This window comes from Chelonia mydas, chromosome 1 (assembly GCF_015237465.2).
Source record: "Chelonia mydas isolate rCheMyd1 chromosome 1, rCheMyd1.pri.v2, whole genome shotgun sequence".
In the NCBI taxonomy this organism is placed as follows: domain Eukaryota; kingdom Metazoa; phylum Chordata; order Testudines; family Cheloniidae; genus Chelonia; species Chelonia mydas.
The window spans coordinates 19,294,288-19,319,497 of NC_057849.1; the positions used below are offsets into that span (position 1 = coordinate 19,294,288).

Sequence of the window (25,210 nt, forward strand, 5' to 3'; positions counted from 1 at the left end):
GCTCCTATGCAAGGCACATTTCTTTGACCAGCCTTCTCTAATATAAATGGCATAGCAACATTTAAAAAAAACACCACTTCTAAAACCCTACCAGCACAAGACACTGCCCAGCACAGACTACTTCCCCCCAGGAGGGATGAGTGAACAAACCACCACACAACAGGTGTGTAGTCATATTGCTGAATGCACTACTGGGAAGTGCTCCGCTACTATGCTAGTGAGCGCAGTATATAGGTTTATACAGAATACAGCTTAGGAGGAAATCAGACTGATTCATCCAGAATTCTTCTGGGGGCTTCTGTGCAGTGCACACTGCAGAGACAGATGCACAGATGTTCAGATACAGCGCTGGGAGGACCCTTTTCGAGAGCCCTGTAGGAAATGCTAGCAGACAGCAGTGTTGGGCTCCCCTACAGGATTATGTTGAGTGTTGAGCATGGCTCCTGAGGTGATGGAAATGCCTTTGGGCTTCCTCCTCTCCTCTGTTCACTCCCATACAGGACTGGACACAAGCCCAAAGGCTGCATTTCATCAAAGCACTTAACATATGATTAAGTGGTTTGCTGAATTATGGCCTAAATGCATAAGGCTGAGCATCTTATTAATTGGAATCTGTTCTTAGATAACATACTGTTTGCCAGTCCTAACTTTTTCCATGTTCAGTAAACTACAGGGGAAGCTGGGAGTCCTGTGTGTAGTTAAAATTGTCAAACATTTCCCATTATAAGACTTTGTTTTCAGATGCTTATAACTTTGCTTTTTTATAACCATTTTGGCGGACATTTTCCATGCTGGGTGCCTGCCTCAGGCTGATTTTGTTAAGTTTCAAAAGAAATGGTTCAGCCATTTCTCAGAATTAAACTGGGGAAAAATACAAGTTTTTCACATTGTAACACTGTGGCACCAATCACTCGCAAATGCCCTGTACATTTCAGGTGTACCCATGATCTTTAAATAGTCTGGGCTCCAGTATCAAGCCCATACCCCCAGAGCTTCCCCCCTGCAGGCAGTGGTTTTCACCATCTTGGTCTACTCTGACCCCAGCTCGGCCACTAAGTAGTTCAATTTCCCTTCTGGGGGTTTCTTGCTGTCTGATTGTAGGCCAGTTCCCCAGTGGTCTGGGGGGGACCCAGGCTCACCCACTACTTTGGGTCCCAACCCAGGGACCCTAAGAATAGCAGCCATGTGACACAGTGTCCCATTTAACTAAACTGTTTTCAGTCCCCTGGGCCACTTTCCTGTGGCCCCACCCATCACGAAAGCTTCACCATTACCTCAGGGCTCATCCAAGTTCAGGCCCAGCAGCCAGCCAGGAACACTCCCCTGCTCGTACTGAGCAGTCCGTGGTGCTCTAGTTCCCTTTGGCCAGCCAGAGCACCATTTGCACTTCTTTAGCTTCAGCAAGAAACAAGTGCTGCCTCTGCAGCTTCTTTTATATGGCCCCCCTGGGCCCTGATTGGCTGATCCCTGCAGCCACTCTAGGCTGCCTGGAGGACTGCTCTACTGCTCCTTTCCTGGGATGGGTGTGGCAGGATGCTGAGGCCTCCAGCAGGAGGTCTCTGGGCGTAGTCCACTCCCTCACAGGATTTGGATGGTAGTTCTATAGAAGGTAATTTCTCTTCTTCACCCTTCTTTTGCCCCACTGTAGCGGGGCCTTCTCCCTCCCAGATCTCTCTGTCCATAGAGCCTCTACCCAGTCTTTGCCCTGGTTTTTGAGGGTCTGTTCTCTCGGGTCTTTCTGACCTGAAGAGCATGTTCGTGATCCCTTGACTCACTTTCTTCTCTGGGATTTTGGGGTGTCTGCATGCCAAGCCTCTAGTTACATATTGTAATCATATACCTTGTGGGGTAAGTGCTGGTTTTCCATCCTTGGTGAACTGGAGATCTTCGGTCAGCTGTTCATTCCTGAATTTGAGATCCTCCAGTTCCTCTTCTGCTGCCTCCAGCCATTTTGCCAGGTCATTGTCTCTTAGGAGGGAGCTCACAAAGCCTGCCTGCACTACTCTCTTCCCTATCCAAGGGTCCTATTCACTACCCCAGCCTCTCTCTTTCACCTCTCCCTGCTGGAGCGATTCTTTCTGGGCCTCTGTGCTAGTTATCACACTGAGTATTTTAGCCTGAGTTCCTACAGTGCTCTGCTGCAACCGGGGCTCCATCTGTGTTCCCACTGTAGCTTTCTGAGTTATCTCCCTCTGGGCCTGGGCCTGGGCCAATGCTTCCTGCAAAGCCAAGCATTGTTCCCTTTGCCCCTTAGTTTCCACCCGCACCTGGGCCAAATCCTGCTGTACCTGGGTCAGCTGGTTAATAACTTTCCCTCAGTAGACATTGGCACTTCCTCAGTGGGTTCTTCACATCTTGGGCATTCTAGTCTTGCCTCTGGGCTCTTTGATGGAGTCTCCTTAGCCTGGCCCCCATCCCCTCTGCTTTCCTTCCCAGGCAGGCTCGGACCCTCTCGGTCCTGGATCGCAATCCTGGTCTTTCCCGCAAGAGGGCAGAGTAGCCCACCCAGTCTCTTTCGAAGATTACAGGCCATGGTGTGTTCTTGACCACGCCAACTCGGATCAAGCTCTCCAGTTCTGTGCCACCAGCTCAACTTCTGCCGTGGGATAGACTCTGATCTCCCCAGGTACACAGGAGACGTGTACTGGGAGGCATTAGTCCAGGTTAGTTGCCCTCACCTGATCTTCCCAAACCAAGGTATACCCACACCCTAAGTCTACCAGACCCTTAACTACAGTTCTTTCAAGCCTGACTGTCATTAACTCCTGATCTTTGGAGTAGACCCCCATGATTGTCCCCACCATAATAATAGTTTAAGTAGTCATATTTCATTACTGGGCAGTTTTTTTAAATATTCCTGGACTGGGCACACCTATAGCATACTACCAGGTCTCCTAGCTCCTTCCCATTAGTACTTCCCATAGGCTGCAGGGCTCCATGGACCTCCTTGCTATTGCTGTGCATCCCCTGAGTCTAGAACCCCTGAGGGTTTCCCCCCTTGCGAGATTCCCTGGGCCGCCCCCTGGTGCAGCCCTCTCAGTTTACCAGTCAGTCTGGGCCATTCCTCTCCTTCGGCCTCAAAGTAGACCTCAGCTCGCGCAACTGTTTTCCTCATTGAGGCCGACTGGAAATGCCTTACTGAGCTCTCAGAGTAGCAGCCGTGTTAGTCTGTATTCGCAAAAAGAAAAGGAGTACTTGTGGCTCCTTCTAGGACCACTCTGATCTTGGAGCTTCTCCACCGAGCTTGTCTCTGGACAAAGCTAGCATGTTGCCAGGTCTTGTAACTTCTGCACCACCACCTGTGGTTGTGCACCTCACAGGAATGATTCCATCTGGTTCTGCCTGTACACCTGTGATGTAAACCCTAGCTGATCCAAAATGGCTACATTCACCACTGGGAGGAACTCGCCTGCTTGTCGTTTACCACTTGGTAAGCTGCCTGTGTCTCACCCATCAGGAATGGTGCTATTTGGGCTGCCCAAATCAAGTCTTTCCACTCTGCTGCCTTTGCCACCAACTCAAAAGCCTGGAGGAAGGCCTTGGGGTTATCTCCCAGCCCAAGCTTCGCCAAGCCCGGAGCCAACTGACCACTAGTTCCATCACCAACTGTATCCTCGGGTCTGGTGTGACCCAACTACCTCTGTGTCCACACCTGCAGGTTGGAGTGGATCTTCTACCACAGTTGCTGTGCTGCAAACTTTTCAGGTTCTCTGTTAATCCATCAGCAAGGCCTGTGTCTGCTGCTGCTCTTCTCGCTGCTGCTGGGCTGCCATGAACAGGTAGATCACCTCTTCCATGGCCACACCTTTATCAGGGGTCGGTCCAAAGGATCCCACTTTTAGTACCAAATGTAACATTGTGACATCCACCTCTCATGGGTGCCCCTCTGATCGGATGTGTCTGCGGTCTTTAAATAGTCCTGGCTCTGGTATCAGGCTGTACCCTCTGAGCTTCCTCCCTGAAGATAATGATGTTGCCCTCTTGGTCTACTATTGGCCCCAGTTCTCCAGCTAGGCCACTAAATAGCTCAATTACCCTTTGGGGGATTTCTTATTGTCCAATTGTAGGCCAGTTCCCCAGTGGCATATGAAGGGGTCCCAGCCTAGGGACCCTAAGAATAACAGCCATGTGCTATTGTGTCCCTTTAACTAAAATGCTTTCAGTTCCCTGGGCCACTTCCCCATGGCCCTAGCCTTCACCAAAGCTTCATCTCTACTTCAGGGCTCATCCTACTTCAGGCCCAGCAGCTAGCCAGGAGCGCTTCCTCACTGCCCTGGTCCCTGCTACTACTGAGCAGCCCGTGGTGCTGCAATTCCCTTTGTCGAGCCACGAGCACTCTCTGTACTCCTCTAGCTCCAGCAAGAAACTGACTGTTCCTGGCTCTGCAGCTCCTTTTATATGGCCCTCCTGGGACCTGATTGGCTGCTTCCCCCATAGCCACTCTAGGTTGCTTGGACTCCTCTAATGCGAATTTTCTGGGATGGGTGATGCAGGACACTGGGGCCTCCAGCAAGGGGCGTCTTGGCCTCATCCAACCCGTCACACGCATGTTAAACAAATCTTATAACTGTTTCATTCAGAAGCTCTAGCTCCTTTATGGAGCCAGGCCTTTAAATTTGGCAAAGGGAAGAAGGATTGCCACGGTGACAGGCATGGAACTGTTGCCAATCCTGTGAAAATCTACCCGCACTTGGCCAAATTATAACACTTTGACAAAAAATAAAAAATCTCAGTTCACACATAGTATAGATTAATGAACATGCACAAGGAGGATGAAATAAGGTTGTACATGCAGCCTTATATGCGGTTATTGTCTACCTTTTGAAATGTGTGACTTCGCAAGGATAGCCTGGTTTTGGGTGTGTAATATTGTATTTTACTGGGATGAACAGTTACTATGGGGTTGTCAGGATAGAAAATGTGTAGTATCTAAGATATCTAAGACTGCATATAACATATGAAGGGAAGCTACCGTATTGCTATTAAAATTCTGCATCATTAAAAGTCATCACGTATTCAAACAGGGAATAATGCTGAAAATCATTAGTAATGGTGCCATCTTGTGTTTGAAATTGGAAAGTGTTGTACAATTTTACTTCATGGTAAAATATAGTTTTATATTCCACTTCTCTGAAACCAAGGCATAAGTAATATTTTAAGTTAAATTCCAATTGACAGTCACAGAAGAATTCAGGTTTGATATATTAATACTGTAAAACCTTTGTATTTAATGAGTGTTTGTGGTAAGAATGAAGGATTGGGTTATTAATGGGTGTCAAGGATGGTTAGTTTTTAAGAATAAAATATTATTTAATTTTCTGAGTGTACCAATTAAGAAGTAGTCAGCCAAGTCACCTTCCTCCCACATCATCTTGGATTCACATTATTTTAATTTGTGTATAGAATTTAGATTTGAAATATCATAGAAACAAGATCAACATCATTTTATAAAAACTAGTTTCATCTACTTGTACACGAAAGTGCTATGCAGCTGTCGTAAACCAAGGCCAAGCAAACTAGGTGTTTTGGGTTTGTGGGTGAATAGGGGAGGGGCTGAATACTGTCAGAATATCTTCCATAATTTCATAATACCTGTTTTTGCCTCCCTGAAATGTCACAAAGATTTGAAATTTTGGGGGTGGGAGGAAAGTATTCTAACTTCAAACACATGGGAAGTCTCAATAAATAAATACAATAAAATAATATATAATTAATAATAATACCTGGTCCTTACGTAGCGCTTTTCATCGGTAGATCTCAAAGGGCTTTACAAGGGAGGTGAGTATCATAATGATCCATGTTTTCAGAGTGAAAACAATTTCATTCAAAGCTGGACTCATGGGATATGAGTGACGCTTATGTTTTGTGATGGTGCTCTGTGCAGAGGTGAGTTTCGCCTCAAATGTATGAGAGCTCAAAATTTGATGCAAATATGTTGCCATCCCTCTCCCATGTGATTGTAAGTAGAGCTGGTTAAATGGTGACATTGTTTTGCCCAAATTTTCACAATTGTGTCATGGGAAGGAGAGAAATGGTCAACATTTAACATTTTTGAAAAATTTCAAATCATCAAGTTGTATTTTGGCCATTCCCCTTCCCAAGACTGAGTCTGACACTGACATCACCTACATTTAATGTATATCCCATCACAGTTAGCAGACCAGTGACTTATCATCACACCTAGGGCTTGGTCCAACATTATGACTGTCAATGGGAGCTATTCCATTGACTTGAATGGAAGCAGGATCTAGCTCATTATCCAGCACCTAAGCAGTTTCTCATTTGGGGTGGTATTCTGCAGGACTAAGTCTACATAGGCTAATTTATGTTTAACTTGTGCCCAAGTAACCAACATTATCCATTAACAACCCAGATCATGAAATTTTAAAAAAACACTCTAGATTCCCCTAGGCCCAAAGTTGTTCCATGCAGTTGGTTGATGGACTGGTGAAGGAGGGGCAATAGGTGAAAACGAGACGGATTGTATAGCTAATTTATCATGTTGCCTGATGCAGCTTTGAATTGCAAATCTCAGGATGCAAAACTGCTTCACTTTAACACTGAAGTGTAACATATTTGGATTCAAAAGGAGGATTTCATTGCGGCAATAAGCAGAGTACATTATCCCTGACTTGGCCAGGTACTACTGCTTGCATGAATCCAATAGCACTTAGCTGGTCAGTATTTGCATTTCTGAGAGTAAAATCTGCCAATATATCATTTATCATTTTCCTGTGTGAGTTCATCCAAGAGCACAGTGACTGTCTGGTTTCACCCACATAGTTGCTATTGGGACATTTAGTGGACTGGAGCAGGTACACCACATGTTCTGATAGGCATGTGTAGACCCCATGCATCTTGAAAGGTGTGTGGTGGGGACTGTACTGTGGATATATTTATAGTAAACAAAATAGGCAGGGACACTCCCAACTGATAAGTTTGCCTTACAGAATCTGCAAAGTGATTGGTCTTTATGGAATCTGCAGTGATTGGTCCTTACATGCAAAAAGTATAGATGCTACTAGCTAGGGAAGATGTATATAAACTGAGTGGTGTGTGACATGAAATTAATTGTGGTACCATGCTGTACCCCCTGCATTTGGGCCTGTCCAGCATAGGCAAAAAGTTCTTTCAGGCCTAATAACATAATATGAGTGATGAGCTGGAGTCAAACTGCGTCTTTTGGATCCCAAAGAAGTGGAAGAAGTGTTATTTCAGAACTGGATGAGGACTTCTGGGTAAGCTAAGTGGAAAGGTCTTGAAAGGAATCCCAACAATGTTTTGTCTTGACAAAAGAATTCTGAATGGGAAGTTGATAATTGTCTTCAAATATGTTAAGGGCTGTTATAAAGAGAAGCGTGATCAATTGCTTTCGATGTCCACTGAAGGTAGGACAAGAAGTAAACAGCTTAATCCACAGCAAGGGTAATTTAGGTTTGGTTTTAGGGGGAAAAAAGTGAAGGAAACAGTGCCTTATGGCTGGGGAATTGGGGGAGATGAAAACTGCTGCAAATGGGGCAGAGTGGTCGCTGACACATCCCCTGGGAATGAGTTTTAAAAGGGGCAATGGGGTGCCTGGAGCCTTCCTTTTTACATGGACCAAGGCTGAAGCAGGACGCACCCTCCCACCCTTTTGGGTGGTAAAATATCAGGTTTGGGCAACACCTGCTGTGGGTATTACGCTAGCCATCCCTTTTTTAGGCGGGTCTGGGAAGGAATTTTTCCGATACCACCATATTGGCTTTGGTGCAGTTGGGCTTTTTTTTCACCTTCCCCATAGCGGGTTTCAGGAAGGGCTCTGTTCGTGCATGGCATGACGGGCAGTAGGCCATATGTCGCAACTCATTATTTAAGTTTAGGGCAGATGGCCAGTGCAGGTGCTCCATAAGAAAGGTATACAGTGACCGGATAAATGGCTTGGAAAAGGACTTGAAAAGAACCGGGGGGGAGGAGCGGTTGGGGCCTCCTATGGTTGGTATGGCAGGGAGCAACCCCCACCATTCTTATAGCCCACCTTAACCCTCTTACGAGGGGGGGGGGAAGTGGATGGTAAGATCCCAGCAATGGATTTCTTGAAGGGACTGGCAGGAAAACAGGGGCGGGGAGCTCGTGGAGGCCCTTCAGCCCAGGTATTGTAAGATCTCGGAAATGGATTTGCTGGAGGGACCTGGATAGAAAAAGAGGGGGTGCTGGTAGAAGCTCCCCACATAATTATGGAATAAACATGGGGTTACCTGCACTGTGCACTGTTATCTGCCAGGTCATCCCAGATATCTAATAATGAAGTTGCAGCCTGATTAAACCCATGTCAAATGTCTCCTGTCCTTCTTTCTGCATAGCCAGACAATAAGTTCCATTTTCCTATTTACTTCCTCCTGTGGAGCAGGTGTACTGCAATTAGTCATGACTATGCAGACTTGAAACCCAGAAATGACATCCTAGTACTCTGGAGTCTTGTTTTTTTTTCTTTTTCCTCTTACTTGACTCAATCTGCAAGTGATATTAGTCTACTGATTCAGTAATCAATGTATTTTGCTCTTGGGGTTCTGTATTGGAGACAGTCACTGGGGGATGTGAAAGAGTAGTTTCATATACTATTTGATTTTCTTAACACAGAGAGTGAACAGTGATCATTCTCTTTCCCACCAAACTGTGGGAGGACATAAGCACTAGAGACAATTAAATGTATTAAAGTAACAGCCTGCTGACGCATGGGTACACAGCACGGAAAGGATTTAAATATTTTATGAATTATAAAATAAGCAATGAACTGTGTAGCATTTTACTACTTGCTTACAATCCCAGCAATTACTATCTAAAACACAGTAGGTCTTAAAAAGACAAAAAACAAAAAACCCACTGCCAGCTCATATTTCAAGGGAAGTTCTTTAACTTCAGTGTGCCCCTATTTCCAAGAAGGCTAACGGCATATTCGGCTGCATTAGTAGGAGCATTGCCAGCAGATTGAGGGAAGTGATTATTCCCCTTTATTCGGCACTGCTGAGACCACATCTGGAGTATTGCATCCAGTTTTGGGCCCCCCACTACAGAAAGGTTGTGGACAAATTGGAGAGAGTCCAGCGGAAGGCAATGAAAATGATTAGGGGGCTGGGGCACATGACTTACAAGGAGAGGCTGAGGGAACTGGGCTTATTTAGTCTGCAGAAGAGAAGAGTGAGGGGGGATTTGATAGCAGCCTTCAACTACCTGAAGGGGGGTTCCAAAGAGGATGGAGCTCGGCTGTTCTCAGTGGTGTCAGATGACAGAACAAGGGGCAATGGTCTCAAATTGCAGTGGGAGTGGTCTAGGTTGGATATTAGGAAAAACTTTTTCACTAGGAGGGTGTTGAAGCACTGGACTGGGTTACCTAGGGAGGTGGTGAAATCTCCATCCTTAGAGGTTTTTAAGGCCCTGCTTGACAAATCCCTGGCTGGGATGATTTAGTTGGTGTTGGTCCTGCTTTGAGCAGGGGGTTGGACTAGATGACCTCCTGAGGTCACTTCCAATCCTATTTTTTTATGATTCTGTGATTGACTTACAGCATGCTACACTAGGAGGGGAAAATTGTATGCAGCTGGTAGCTATCCTCACCTCAGAGTTACTTCTATTTTAACAGTGGTGTGTATGAAGTGCTTTTGGACCTTGGGACATAGGGTTCTATATAGATCATAGGCTCTGTTCTTGTTTTCTTTTCTGAAGTACACTGGTATTCGGATACACTGACCCTAGAAGCGGGGCCATATGTAAGTAGATAGAGCCTGAATATCCTCTGCTTTTCTCCTTGTATAATGATTTAGAACAGGGTGGTGTGGGTATACATGCTACGAGATGCAGATACCTACTTTGCAGAGTCCCTGAATCAGGCAATTACGCATGTGCTTAACTTTAAGCATGTGAGTTGTCCTGTCGTTATGCACTTTGTGATTTCTATGAGCCTGATTCACTATTGATTCTGATTTCACTCTCTTTTACACCAGCTTCACTAGTGTTAGTGGAGTCACTCCTGATTCACATGTGGGATCAGAATCAGGCCCACTACCTCCACGTTGTCATTAACTACCTTGTGAAATGTATGTGGCCAAGACTTCCTCCTCCTAATAAAATCCATCATAGCCTCTTGCTAATGATTATGTTACCTGTTTATAAATAAGAAATGGATGTATCAGCTTGAATGACAGACTAATATGCATGACTAACCCTTTGTCTCGAAGCACCTGTGGTACTTGGTAGCAGAAACAAGTCCTATGAAGCAGATGTGACATCCAGTTGAAAAGCATGAACAAAGTACAAAAGGTTACATCATTTGGTACCTTGCTCAGTAAGCATTTATCCAAGCTGACTGAGCTCAGAAAGGGAATGAAAGGCCAAATGGCTCATTCTGGAGAGGTATCAGTCTGTTGTTATTGGGTATAAAAAGCAAGTGCAGGAATCTGCATGGAGTGAGGAGAGGATGTGGCCCCTCAAAGGGATTTAGGGGCCTGAGGGCATGTCTAAACTACTGACTTAAGTTGACCTATGTTAGTAACGAACAGTAATTACTATGGTGGCTGGTGTTCACACTACCCTTCTTCTGTTGGAGGAGCGCATCCTCACCAATTGACAAGACAGCCAGAAGCTGACGTAAGTAACAGTGTCTACAGACAGTTCATTGCCCTAACTACACTGACATAAGCCTTATGCCTCTCGTGCATTGGCAGGACAAGTCTGTAGTGTGTATACTGACATAATTAGGTCGACATAGGTTGCACTCTGGAGCAGTGACTCTGAAAAAGATTGGGGGGTTGTGGTGGATAATCAGCCGAATATGATGCTGTGGGCAAAAGGACTAAGATGATCCTTGGATGCATAAATAGGCCAATCTTGAGTAGGAGTACAGAGGTTAGTTTACCTCTGTATTTGATACAGGTGACTCTACTGCTGGAATACTGTGTCCAGTTTTGAGGTCTATAATTCAAGAAAGCTGTTGATAAATTGGAGAGGGTTCAGAGAAGAGCTATAAGAATGATTAAAGGTTTAGAAAACATGCTTTATAGTGAGATTCAAGGAGCTCAATTTATTTAGCTTAAAGAGAAGGTTAAGGGATGACTTGATTACAATTTATAAGTACCTACATGGGGAGCAAATATTTCACAATAGGCTCTTTAAGCTAGAAGCAAAACGTATAACATGATCCAATGGCTGGATGTTGATGTTAAACCAGAGGTTCTCAAACTTCATTGCACAGTGACCCCTTTCTGACAACAAAAATTACTAGATGATCACAGAAGAGGGGACCAAAGACTGAGTCCACTCCAGCCCTGCTGTCTTGGACTCGGGGGTGGGAGAGTAGGGGCCCAAAGCTGAAGCCCAAGGGCTTCTTCCCTGGGCAGGAGGCACGTAACCTTAGCCACCCTTCCCAGGGCTCAAGCCCGAAGGCTTCAATCCTGGGCTGTGGGGCTCGGGCTTCGGCTTCAGGTCCGGGTGCTGGGGCTTGGGCTTTGGACTTGGCCCTAGGCCCCAGGAAGTCTAACACCAGCCTTGGCAACCCCATTAAAATGGGGTCGCAACCCACAGTTGGAGAACTTCTGACTTAGTCAAATTCAGACTGGAAAAAAACCAGAAATGTTTAGCAGTGTGAGTAATTAACCATTAGAACAATATACTAAGGATTGGTTTCAGAGTAGCAGCCGTGTTAGTCTGTATTCACAAAAAGAATACATCCGATGATGTGAGCTGTCGCTCACGAAAGCTTATGCTCAAATAAATTTGCTAGTCTCTAAGGTGCCACAAGTACTCCTTTTCTTTATACTAAGGATTGTGGATCACTGAAAATTTTTATATCAAGATTCCATGTTTTTCTGAAAGATCTGCTGTAGGAATTATTTTGGGGAAATATCTTGGCTTTTGTTTTACAAGAGGTCAAACTAGATGTTCACCAGGGTCCCTTCTGGCCTTGGACTCTATGATCATAGATTCAGCTGTCCACACAACCAATATATTAGAAAATCAATTACGTTCTCAGGGAGATCGTGCTTTGTCCTTCATGTATATACTTCATATTTTGGATTCCAAATCAAATAAAGCTGACAGAAAAATGAGTGTCTTTGTAATGGGTTAAAAACAGTGCTCTCTAGTGTTAGAAAGCTGCACTGCGTGGGGTTTCTGAAATCAGACTATTCTTGAATGCTTCCTACTCTGTGAAATTGAATTTGCATATCCTGCAGCTGAAAAGGGCATAATTAGTAATTTGTGAGTAATTTAAGCAGCAGCAGCTATAAAAATCCTAGGTATTTACATAGTTCTCATAAATTAGAGTCACAAACTGTAATTTGTTAAATTGCAATTCTGCTAAAAGCTTGCATTTACATAGGATGTTCAGATGCTAAAATGTTGACATGCATTTTAAATTCAACACTGCCAGCACATTCATAATTCATATCAAGCAGTTAGAGCGTTTATTTTTGCAGTTATTTGGACAGTGAAATAAAATGCCCAATGAGAAACAGCAAACAAGGCTACTCACAATCTACCAAATGGGAGGTCTGTTGGTTAAAAGCAGAGGCTCTCTCTATAGAGGATCACAGTACTGTCCATTGCCTCAAATTCACTCACTGATCAGTCTGGAAATGATCTCCAAAAAATAATGAACAAGGTGTTCAGGGTCAACTCTACTGCTCTGCTTGACAACCATTGTCTTTAATGATTAAGACCAAGAAACAGGCTGCACAAACGTATTTCTGGTCAAAATGACTCATGATCTTTTCACCTATAAGATGGCATTAAGCCCCAACGGTTAACTAGCAGATGACTGTACTCATAAATTCAGCCACTGTGTTGGATTCGGAGGATTTAAATAAAGCCAAGACACATCACTGTCAGCACAAAACTTTTTTTTTTTAATGTACCTGCTGCTGAAGTATAAAGGGAGCATCAAGGTCCTGCAAAGCCCTTTGCTAGAATGTTGCAGCTGTCAAGCTTAACATTTACACTACTTCTGCTCTTAGTGGTGTCGCATAAAGAGGAAATCAGAGTCAGAATGTCAGCCGGCATAAATGAACACAGCTCCGCTGGAATCAAAGATGTCCAATTGGTTTACAACCAGCTGAGAAGCTGGCCCCTGATGCCAAATTATGAAATAATTCTCTTGCTTCTCAGGCTACGTCTACACTACCGTGGTAAGTCAACCTAAGTTACACAACTCCAGCTACGTGAATAACAATAAAGCTGACAGAAAAACGAGTGTCTTTGTAGTGGGTTAAAACAGTGCTCTCTAGTGTTAGAAAGCTGCACTGCATGGGGTTTCCGAATAACGTATCTGGAGTTGACGTAACTTAGGTCTACTTACTGCGGTGTCTGACCATGCTGGGTCGACGGGAGACACTCTCCCATTAACTTAACTTACTCTTCTCGTTCCGGGTGGAGTAATGGGGTTGACTGGAGAGCACTTGCTGTCGATTTAGCTGGTCTTAACTAGACCCGCTAAACTGATCAATTAATGGCATATTGGGCTGCATTAGTAGGAGCATTGCCAGCAGATCGAGGGAAGTGATTATTCCCCTCTGTTTGCACTGATGAGGCCACATCTGGAGTACTGCATCGAGCTTTGGGCTCCCACTACAGAAGGGTTGTGGACAAATTGGAGAGAGTCCAGTGGCGGACAAGAAAAATATTAGGGGGCTGGGGCACATGACTTACAAGGAGAGGCTGAGGGAAATGGGCTTATTTTTCTGCAGAAGAGAAGAGTGAGGGGGGATTTGATAGCAGCCTTCAACTACCTGAAGGGGGGTTCCAAAGAGGATGGAGCTCGGCTGTTCTCAGTGGTGGCAGATAACAGAACAAGCAGCAATGGTCTCAAGTTGCAGTGGGGGAGGTCTAGGTTGGATATTAGGAAACACTATTCACTAGGAGGGTGTTGAAGCACTGGACTGGGTTACCTAGGGAGGTGGTCGAATCTCCATCCTTAGAGATTTTTCAGGCCCGGCTTGACAAAGCCCTGGCTGGGATGATTTAGTTGGTGTTGGTCCTGCTTTGAGCAGGGGATTGGACTAGATGACCTCCTGAGGTCTCTTCCAACCCTAATCTTCTATGATTCTATGATCCTAAGTGATTTTTCAGGGGTAACACAGCAAGTCAATGCATAGTAACAGCAGTGAGAGCACAATCTAGATATTCCCAGTCCTTTGCTCAAAGCACTCTGACACACCTCCCAGCACAGCCAGGCACTCACATAGAATTGTTAGTGAAAATACCATTGCTAAAGCCTTGATCCAGCAAAGCATTAAAACGTGTTTAACTTTGCCCCTGTATTGAAATCCACCCCTATTCAGAACAGCAATTAACCACATGCTTAAAGTTAAACATTTGCTTAAGTCCCATCCCACTGACATCAACCTTCAGCTTTAAAACACAGGTCTGAGCCAAAGGAGCCCCATTAAGTGTCGATAATATTAAGCCTCCTGTTGGTCAGCCAGTCGAGGAAGATATTGCCAGTCTGACATTCAATCTAGTATTAGACAGGGGTTCTTACTGACATCAGCCAGTTCATTATACCACAGTGATATCAGATCAGTCTATCTCGGACTTTAAATCAATGTCCGGATACTACAATGGCAATGATTATTGTTCATGTTGAGCAATGTCTTTAAGTGGGGAAAAAATCCAAGAGGAGGGGAAAAAACCCACATTTTCTCAGAAATAAAAGTGGTTAACCATTAGTATGAAAAAAAAATGACCTCACTTCTAAAGAATTAAATTTCCTTCCATTATTTTGTATTTTATTTTTGAGAATGAACCCCACCATCTAATCTGTGGTCAATCTATAAATCTGAGAATAGACAAGAAAATTACATCATCAAAATTGAACAATCTTCATGCATGGTTTACCACAGTGACTAGCTCTCCTTAGAAAAACATCTGAGATACTGGTTACTGCAAAACATGCTGTTGCTAATAAGATTAGAGATAACATATGATTATATTTTTACCATTACTGATAAAGCATAGCTCCCATTGTTTAACTTTTTGAAATCATTACAGTGATCTCTTTCAGAATCCCAAGCATTTAGTATCGACCAGAGAGCTCAGTGGGAGCTGCTGGAGCTCAGCAGTTTGGAAAATAGATCTTAAGACCAGAAGGGGCCATAATAATAATAATCTAGTCTTACCTCCTGCCTAGAACAGGCCTCAGGCCAATTATTTAGATGCCTAAATAAGAATTTAGGTCCCTAACTGTAAGCACCCACTTATGTATATTATCAGCATAATTAAAAACGCATAAAAGGTTTTTTTTAAGGGGGCATTTGTGGTTTCTGTTCTAGTTTTGCTCCCGATGATTTCAAATTCACATCCTTCAATATCTGAATTTGAAATGACCCAAACACTCACAGTGTAACTTAGCCAAGTTTTTGTTTGGCCGCAACCGGAATCCATAAATCAATGCAGACTTGCCAAAGAATGATAAGAAGTTTTTGAGTTTCAGAGAGTATTGTTCAAAACCTCAGCATTTTGCATCATTCTACATACAATTACTGCACTGGCAGAAATCTAGCTATCTAGTCTAGGACGTTTATAATGCAGGCACCATTGTGCTATGGAATCATCCAGACTATTTTCCCCTTTGTTTTATGATACATTGCAAAATTTGGCACAGTAAAATTGGGCACAGAGTAGGGGGTCACTTTTAATTTCATATCTTCAGATTCAACTTCCTCTCTCCTTGGGCTTGTTTCAGTGTATCGCTTAAAAACAAAGACTGGATTTACAAGTTCATCACAGTGATTAGATGTGGGAGAATCAGTACCAAATAAAATATACTAATATAATAGGCTCTCAGATATTATGGTTATGGTGGACAGAGAAACAGATCAAACATCTGAACCTGGAAAGGTCAGATTAATTGTCCAAGTACAGGTATTCTTTGGTGAACGTCTGTTTTCACCAGAACCCAATGCTTCGAACACTTACACATGTGAATATATATATTATATGCGAGTAGTTCTCCAGATTTCTAGAATAAAGGTATGATCCCACCAAACCCAACTATCCAGAGTACTCCTTACTTACATGAAGATTATTATACACTGGAGAGTTACATCTAAATACTAAAGGTATTTAGGCAGCTGAAGACGCAGACAGGGCAGATAAGGGGATTTTCACAAATGACTAGGTGCGTAATGTCCATTGATTTCAATGGGAGTTGGGATTTTCAAGAGTGAAAAAAGAGTGTCATTTGTGAAAATCCACTAGACACCTATTTGCACCTTTAGGTGCCTCAATGCCTTTAAAAATCTGCCCTGAAATGTTTGCAGGATCAAGTGCTAACTTTACAGTCTACTGAGGTCATGATAGTACAGATAAGCACCTGGGCTATGATGAGCTTATCTGAGCCAAACAAACACTCCTGAGGTCGCCTATTTAGGCTCATGGAGTCAGTGACTCCAGAGGAAAAACAGAAGCACTTAAACCTTCTCCCATTTCTAGAATTAAATTATCTTGGGAAAGATTTTAATTATTTGTAGTAGCAATAGAGGCTTGTGATTTTAGATGCAATGGTCCCAGGCAAGACTGTCTGGAAAACAAGAATTACATTTCAAGAAAACTTTTGAAGTTTTGCCATTTGGTTTTATTTGACTTCAGGGTGAAATTAAGAACTTTCAGAATTTTTCATGGAAAACTTGAGGTTCACAGAATAGATGTGGGAGAATGTAAAGGTCATCAGTTGGTGGTAAATGAAGAAGCATGACCTAGTGCTCAGGGCTATAACCCATGAACAGCAGGGGTGTTGTTGGTAGGGGAGCCTGGGCCCCCCCCTTCACTGGGCTCTGACCCAGGGCCCTTTATGGCTACTAGGAGTCTGGAAATTTAAAGCTTCTTAAGGCTGCTATCCCTGGGCCACTTCTTATCTCCCCCACGTCTCCTCCTGCCCCTCCCCACCCCTTGCAGCTCAGTCCAAGGCTTTCCCTTGCTGGGTTAGTCCAAACCAAGAAATATAAAAAGGGGTTACCAGTGTCCATATGCAAGGGGAGAGGGAAATGCTTCCCTCTCTGACTGTTTCTGCGGTGGGTCCTCCCTTCCCTAAGGGAAGGCCCTTTGGGGTGTTATCTTAGAGATTTCGGCTTTTCCTCTGCTCTGCACTGCAGGAGCTGTGGGTTGTAGATCTGCCTCCAAATGAGCTGTTTCCCTGTCTTTTAATTACTCCACCAGAGGGAGCATTTACTGCAGATGTGGCAGGGAGGAGCTGGCTGGGCCCAAAGTAATTCCTTAACCCCCTGTTGCCCAGTGTGGGATTTGTACACCCCATCACAGAGACCCAAATTCAAATTCCTAGACTAAATCAGACAGACAAGAAACTTGAGCCTGCATCTACCCCAAACTCTGGGCTATTGATCAGCATGGATTCACCAAGGGAAGGTCATGCCTGACTAATCTAATCGCCTTCTATGATGAGATTACTGGTTCTGTGGATGAAGGGAAAGCAGTGGATGTATTGTTTCTTGACTTTAGCAAAGCTTTTGACACGGTCTCCCACAGTATTCTTGTCAGCAAGTTAAAGAAGTATGGGCTGGATGAATGCACTATAAGGTGGGTAGAAAGTTGGCTAGATTGTCAGGCTCAACGGGTAGTGATCAATGGCTCCATGTCTAGTTGGCAGCCGGTGTCAAGTGGAGTGCCCCAGGGGTCGGTCCTGGGGCCGGTTTTGTTCAATATCTTCATAAATGATCTGGAGGATGGTGTGGATTGCACTCTCAGCAAATTTGCAGATGATACTAAACTAGGAGGAGTGGTAGATACGCTGGAGGGCAGGGATAGGATACAGAGGGACCTAGACAAATTGGAGGATTGGGCCAAAAGAAATCTGATGAGGTTCAATAAGGATAAGTGCAGGGTCCTGCACTTAGGACGGAAGAACCCAATGCACCGCTACAGACTAGGGACCGAATGGCTAGGCAGCAGTTCTGTGGAAAAGGACCTAGGGGTGACAGTGGACGAGAAGCTGGATATGAGTCAGCAGTGTGCCCTTGTTGCCAAGAAGGCCAATGGCATTTTGGGATGTATAAGTAGGGGCATAGTGAGCAGATCGAGGGATGTGATCGTCCCCCTCTATTCGACATTGGTGAGGCCTCATCTGGAGTACTGTGTCCAGTTTTGGGCCCCACACTACAAGAAGGATGTGGATAAATTGGAGAGAGTCCAGCGAAGGGCAACAAAAATGATTAGGGGTCTGGAACACATGACTTCTGAGGAGAGGCTGAGGGAACTGGGATTGTTTAGTCTGCAGAATAGAAGAATGAGGGGGGATTTGATAGCTGCTTTCAACTACCTGAGAGGTGGTTCCAGAGAGGATGGTTCTAGACTATTCTCAGTGGTAGAAGAGGACAGGACAAGGAGTAATGGTCTCAAGTTGCAGTGGGGGAGGTTTAGGTTGAATATTAGGAAAAAAATTTTCACTAGGAGGGTGGTGAAACACTGGAATGCGTTACCTAGGGAGGTGGTAGAATCTCCTTCCTTAGAAGTTTTTAAGGTCAGGCTTGACAAAGCCCTGGCTGGGATGATTTAATTGGGGAATGGTCCTGCTTTGAGCAGGGGGTTGGACTAGATGACCTCCTGAGGTCCCTTCCAACCCTGATATTCTATGATTCTATGATTATCCTGCAGGGGGAGGAGTGGGTCTCACTGTCGTCTATCCTGCAGCTGAGAAGTCTTCCCACAAAAGCTCATACCTTGCCCAGAAAGTTTTGGTTTTGACAAATTGGCATTTTTCAACAAAACATATTTTTGTCAGAAAAGTTCTCAAGCAGCTCTACTCGCCACAGATGCCTTAACCAACTCTGTCATTACATTCACCTTATTTTATTTTATTATTTTTAATGGTTTGCTACAGAATCAGAGTGAGAACTAGCCTCATCCAACATCAAGGTCATATGCGGTTTCAGTTTGCTTTCTTCCCACTCAAGATACCACAACACTAGTGTTTTTCACTCCAAGGCCTCACATGTCCTTTATAGATCATCCAGCTGAGATCATTCATGCAGCAGACTCATGCTCTCTGCCTATTTATCCCTCTGCCTAGGAATGTTGGAGAAACTGTCTGCAACTGAACAGGTGATGCCCCTTCTATGTTGTGGCTGATGACACAAAGGCCACCCCCACGTGATTCTCATTCCCATGACCTAGGAGCAATTCCCTTACAAGACCAGTCTTGAAAGAGACATACTGGGACAGGCATGCACTGTGGGATGAATGCATCGTTAGACTTGCGGATTGTTCACATGTTATTTCCGTTCAGAAGAGAAAGAGAAAAGCAGGAAATCCTGCAAGAAAGTCTCTATTCTTAACATTTCCAGCATGGTTGTTCTAGACTCAGTTCAGGCAAACATTTCAGAGAAGTAGCCAAACTTCAGGATTTTTCCCAAACCTTCAGGATTTTTCCCAAACCAAACCTGAACCTTCTGAAGTTTTCCAAACTGCTGTTGCTCTAGGTATGTGTATGTATGTTTATAAATTCAACATAAATATACAGGACTCACTTTTCCTTAGCTGTCAATCAACAGGTTCTGTTAATAATATTTGAAAATACTAACAGGCATTTACTTATCCTTTGCTGAAAAAATAATTTAGGTCTCAGCAGGCAATTTGCATATGACACTAGTTTAAGCAAGGATTAGCAAATTAAAATGTAATTAGCTTTTTGCATAATTTGCCAAAATTATATGCTTTGTGTGAGTGACAGGTGGGCAGTAAATATTTTAATATGGAGTAAATTTTAGAAGTTTTTCTCAACTTTGTAGAGATTTCAATAGAAACATTTTATTATTTATTTATTTTGAAATATACCTAGCCAGAGCTCTAGGCTCATGCACATTAAAAAATAAAACATATAAGGCCAATGTTCAAAATCTAAAATTCTCCCCTATTTAGTAATTATTAATTAATTATTATTATTATTATTTCAGTAGCTTCTAGGGGCCTCAATTGCGATTATACTTATAGAGGGGGACAGTTCCTGCCCTAAAGAATTTGCAGTCTAAACAGACTAGGCAGATAGAGTGAAAGAAAGAAAGTATTATTATCCCAATTTTACAGATGGGGAACTGAGGCACAGAGAGATTAAATAATTTCCTCAAAGTCACACAAGGAGCCTGTGCAGAGGAAAACTGCACCTCCACTCTAGACTCCTCACTTGTGGCATTCTACAAGGATCGGTTCTCTCTTTCTGGTCCTTTTCAACATCTACATGCAGCCACTAAGTAAAGTGGCCAGACAAAGTGGACTCAAGTGCCAACGATATGCAGATGACAGACAGCTCAACTCACCCTTCATGACGTGACCACACCCTATCACCAAGATGGCCCAGTGCTTGGATGTGATCAGCTCATGGAGGAAGAACAGCTGGCTGAAGCTGAACCTGAACAAAACAGAGGAAAATATTTGGAAGAGTTTGCAGCTACGGTGAAGTCTTTTTCATTGAAGGCTCCCACAATTGGTCAATTCAGTCCATAGTTTAGGACTACACTTGGATCCTTCACTGATGAGGAGCTGTCACCTCACAATGGCTACACCTAACACTTTTTGCCATCTCTAGTTGGCTAGGAGACTCTGTCTCCTCCTGGCAGACGCAGACCTGGCCTCAGTTATTCATGCCTTTGTCACCCCTCAGCTGGGTTACAGCCATGTGATGTATCTGGACATGAAACCTTCAGCACTTAGGAAATTCCAGCTAGTACAAAATGCTGCAGTGAGTCCCCTCAGCAACACAGGCTACTGCGAGCATTCACACTTGTCCTCCGCTGTCTACACTGGCTTCCCATCGAATTTTGAATCAAGTTCAAGGTCTAGTCCTTATTTTCAAAGGGCTTTATGGCCTAGGCCCAGGATACCTAAAAGACTGTTTAAAGCTCTGAGACCAAGACCGTGGTCAACAACTTCGCTCCTCTGGCACAATGGAACTTTCAACAATCAGAGTAAAGCTCGTCTGTGTGGAAGACAGAACCTTCTCTGAGATTGTTGAATGAACTTTCCCAGGAACTAAGGACTATCACAAACCGTACCACTTTCTGCTCCAAGTGCAAGGCACATTTCTTTGACCTGCCTTTTCTTATGTAAACACATAGTAATAGGTATATAAACAAAAGCAAACCACCCTACCAAAACGAGACACTCTATTCCACATGCTTCTTCCTCAGGGGAGAGGATGAGAGAAGGAATGACATGTGAAAGACGTGTCATCACATTGTTTAATGCACTCCTGGAAGGCGATCAGATACTACAGTGATAAGCAAGGTATAAAAACTGGCATAGACTAGAATAGCAAGGAACTGAACCCAGAGCTCCTAAGTGTCAGTCTAGTGTCTCAACCACATGCCCATCCCTCTTGCAATTTCACTGCAGACTGGGACTCTCTCACCATGCACTGCAACACATTCGGGCCAATGGCTCAGAAAAAAGCCCTGGAAAAGAGTTGACTTTGACTATGTGACTGGAGGGCCAGCAATTCAAATGGTGGTGGATCAAGGTAGAGAAGCTGTGAGAGTGAGATCCAGAGCTGAGGACCCTTCACTTCGAAGCATTTGTTGAAAGGCTGTTTTCCCACTCCTGTCACATGCTCAGCTCTTAACCTCTGATGCTAGTTGTGAAGGATGGAAGGAAAACTGTTTAACAGGGGTGAAGTCAGAAGGAAGCGGGCAGTCTGGGGCAGCAGGACACATGGAAAGAGGCCAGGGAGAAGCAGAGTTTTTTATAATAATAATAATAATTAATAATTGTACAAAAGAACATGATACTAACAAACCAGAGGCCTAATATTACCTTGGACAACTTGCTAATATGTCCATCTTCCTTCCCACGTCTTTGTCTAGCTTGTCTATTTAGACTGCAAGATCTACAGGATGGAAGGGCATATTTACCACCACTACCTAAAAAAGTCTTGGCTCTCTTTAGAAAGGAGAAAGCTGTATATTTACAAAGAATTAGCATTCAAAATCTGAATCAAACAGGACAAAAAATCAGTAAAATAACAGTATCCTCTGGCTTTTGCAATTTAAATCAGCATGTGGTCACTAACTGCATGTTCCTCATTTTCCAGGTGCCCAATTTAAAACCCTGGGATCTGGTCTGCAGAAGTGCTGAGTGCTCACAACAGCAACAGATGTCAACAGGAGCTGTGATTTGAATATATAAGGTGCTATATAATGCAACGTACTCTGAAAAACCAGATCATAGGCATCTCAAATTTGGTACCCAATAATTTTGCCCTTAATCTCTCTGCGCCTTACTTCCCCATCTGTAAAACAGGGATAATAGTAGTCCATTTCACAGGGGTATTGTGCAAATAAATTAATTAATTGATTGTGAAGCACTCAGATACTAGAGTGATGAGTGCCGTAACAAAGCCCAGGAGGAAATTTATAATTCTGTTTTTGGAGCAGGGATTGAATAGTTTGCGGAGAGAAGATATGGGGCTACCCCTTGAACAATGAGGGGAAACAAACTATTGAATAGTTGCCCATTAACTGAACACCGTCCAGCTTGTGCACTGAATGAGGCAGGGGTCCTGTGGGGAAAGTAGTATGCAGTCATGTGATTAAAGACTGTATCACAATGTATAAGCAGAAGGAGGCAGCATTAAGGTTGAACAGGCAAATTTTATACTGTCGTTTCCTATTTTTCGTGGGCTTTGCAACCTTAATAATGTTCTTTTAACATAGGGCTTTTGTATGGGTGTGGGTAACATATAATGTGTCTGAGGAATTTATCTATCGCGATATTTCGATCTGTATTTTTCCTTGGGAATGTCAGAGTAACGCAGTTTTAGATAAAGGTACTGTTAGAGTTTCTGCAAACACTGTCCGTTTGGTGCCCCTTCACAGACACTGTTCTGATTCATGTCTATAGCTTCTATATTCAGTGTGATAACAAGCTGTGCTGTAAGTTGTTAAATAGCCAGAAAGCGTAGCATGCGTTCTTTCACTCTGTGTTAGTCATGCAGGCTTAGATGGATTCCTTCATTTTGTAGCAGTGTAATACAGCATATTTTGCAAAGGTCTCTAGCTTTGGAATATTGAGCTACTACACGTGCTTAGTTGCAGCCACTCATCTGAACTAGTGAGCCACCTGCATTTGAAAATATGTTTGGAAATTGGATTCTCAAAGCGGTAAAAGTGGAGTGTGGTGTAAAGTGGTCCAGGGAGGGAAGACCCTACATGTTCAGTTGCTAGTGATTTCTGAATTGATTACAGTTGAAAGTATCGTATTACTACACCCACGAAGCCTGTGCATGATATAGTATTTCAAGAACACAATGAAGAACCCCAGTTACATCTGTTATAGATAAGTAACTCTGCCAACATGACGGACATGGAGATTGAGGTACAGGCTTAGAGCTTGAGTCAAAGTCCATTTGAAGTCAACTGAATGACCATTGATTTCAATCGTCTTTGGATCAGTCTCTCAGTGAAAAGAATGAGGTAATAATACAGCAATGATCCCAAACATGATAGCTCTCAATAGTGTGATTTATACATATGAGGATATTACTTACATAGCTCTTTCTTTGATTATTGGTATCATCTCTCCATTTTAATGAGACATGTTATCTGATCAGATCAATCTTTAAAAATGAAACTGTATTTTGTACTAATGGCCAAAAAACCATTTGATCTATATCCATCCTGGGCAATCATAGGGCACCCACCACCTAGATGCAAAAATAACATTTACTGATCCAGTAGTGAAGTTGCCAAACCTTCTGAACCCGATTTCTATTTTTCACAGGCATCTGGACAGGCTAGCTCAGAGGAAAGGAACCTAGACCTATTGGAAGTGTAGGAGGGTGCTTGGTGATACAGCATTTGGATAAACATCTACACTTCTGAATGTACCTTCAAAACTTCTTGATGTACACCTCTGAAAAGTACAATTAAAGACATGTATGTCAACTCTCACAAAAAGTTTATCTGCCAGCGTGTTTGTTGAACCTAGATCTAGATGTGGTTACTGAGCATGTGACAGTGACTCACACTAGATGCACAGTGCTTCTTAAAACTTTAATGTTAACAGCATAGACTATGTTAGCATGATGTCATTAGTAGACTATATCCAGTAGTATACTGATTGACTGACCGATCCTCCTTTTCTTATAGTCCGGATCAATAGTAATCTTAAAGCGGTCTAAATGTTTGAGTTTGGAATTATAAATCAGTTTTAGCATTTATTTCACATGGAATCAGTTATAACGTTTAAGGAAGACACTTAAGGTGATTTATTCATTGTAACCTTAAAACTCAGCCTAAGTAAGGAGCAGCGAATAGCCATTCTGCCCAAGGAGTGAGTCAAAAACCAGACTGTAACTAAAATTCATAATTTATTTCTCCCTTGCTCCAGAGAGGAAGTAATCTGTGCCAGTTTTTTTGATGGTGCACACTACTTCTCCTTCTGTACCCGCTCCAGTGCTCTTGCTGGCATGCTGGGGATGGAGCTGAAGCTTCTCCCACTTCTTGTTCCTCCCAACCCACCCGCAGGAAAGAGGATAAGCAGCCAAGTAGTGGCTGCTCTGTCCTCCGCAAAGGGCCTGGCAAATCAGCTTTCATTTCAATGTTACTACTCAGATGCACAAAGCTAAGTACCTGACCAAACCCCCGTTTAGGAAAGCTCTTAAGCATGTGCTTCAATCTTATTGGAGTCAGTAGAGTCAAGCGTGTGCTTAAGTGTTTCACTGAAACAGGCCCCAAATGTTTGCAGGATCAGGGCCCAAACACAGACACAGACACAGACAATAGGACTTTTCGTTTCTATTCCTGGCTCTACAACTGATTCACCCTGGGTGATTCAGTCTTTTTGCCTCAGTTGCCCAGTCTGTACAACAAGTGTTATAATTCTCACAGAGGTATGCTGATAACGTAATTAAATGATCTATCAAATACTTTGAGACCCTTGGATGGAAGGTGCTATGGTGTACAGTAGTTGGGGAAGAAACATCAGACATAGCTCAGTGGTTTGAGCATTGGCCTGCTAAACCCAGGGTTGTGAGTTCAATCCTTGAGGGGGCCATTTAGGGATCTGAGACAAAAATTGGGGATTGGTCCTGCTTTGAGCAGGGGGTTGGACTAGATGACCTCCTGAGGTCCCTTCCAACCCTGATATTCTATGATTAAAAAAAAGTGTGTACTGTTGAAACTAGGACATGTGTCTGATAACTATTCTCAAGGGTTCCACAGAGGTTTTAAGAATGACAGAG

General features: G+C 43.5%; 1 protein-coding gene and 1 long non-coding RNA gene across 2 annotated transcripts in view; one reads left to right on the plus strand and one right to left on the minus strand.

Moving 5' to 3' along the window:
- The window catches only part of TENM4 (teneurin transmembrane protein 4), a 1,747,045-nt gene extending 1,745,655 nt beyond the window's left edge, over positions 1-1,390 (minus strand). The window contains exon 1 of the mRNA XM_043528206.1: positions 1,275-1,390. The gene's annotated coding sequence lies outside the window, so the exon portion shown is untranslated. The remainder of the gene's footprint in view (positions 1-1,274) is intronic.
- A 139-nt stretch (positions 1,391-1,529) lies between these two features.
- Positions 1,530-23,830, plus strand: LOC122462851. Its single transcript, XR_006285712.1, has 3 exons — positions 1,530-1,609; positions 22,061-22,156; positions 23,749-23,830. It is a non-coding gene; the product is annotated as an uncharacterized LOC122462851 (long non-coding RNA).
- Positions 23,831-25,210: the final 1,380 nt, after the last annotated feature.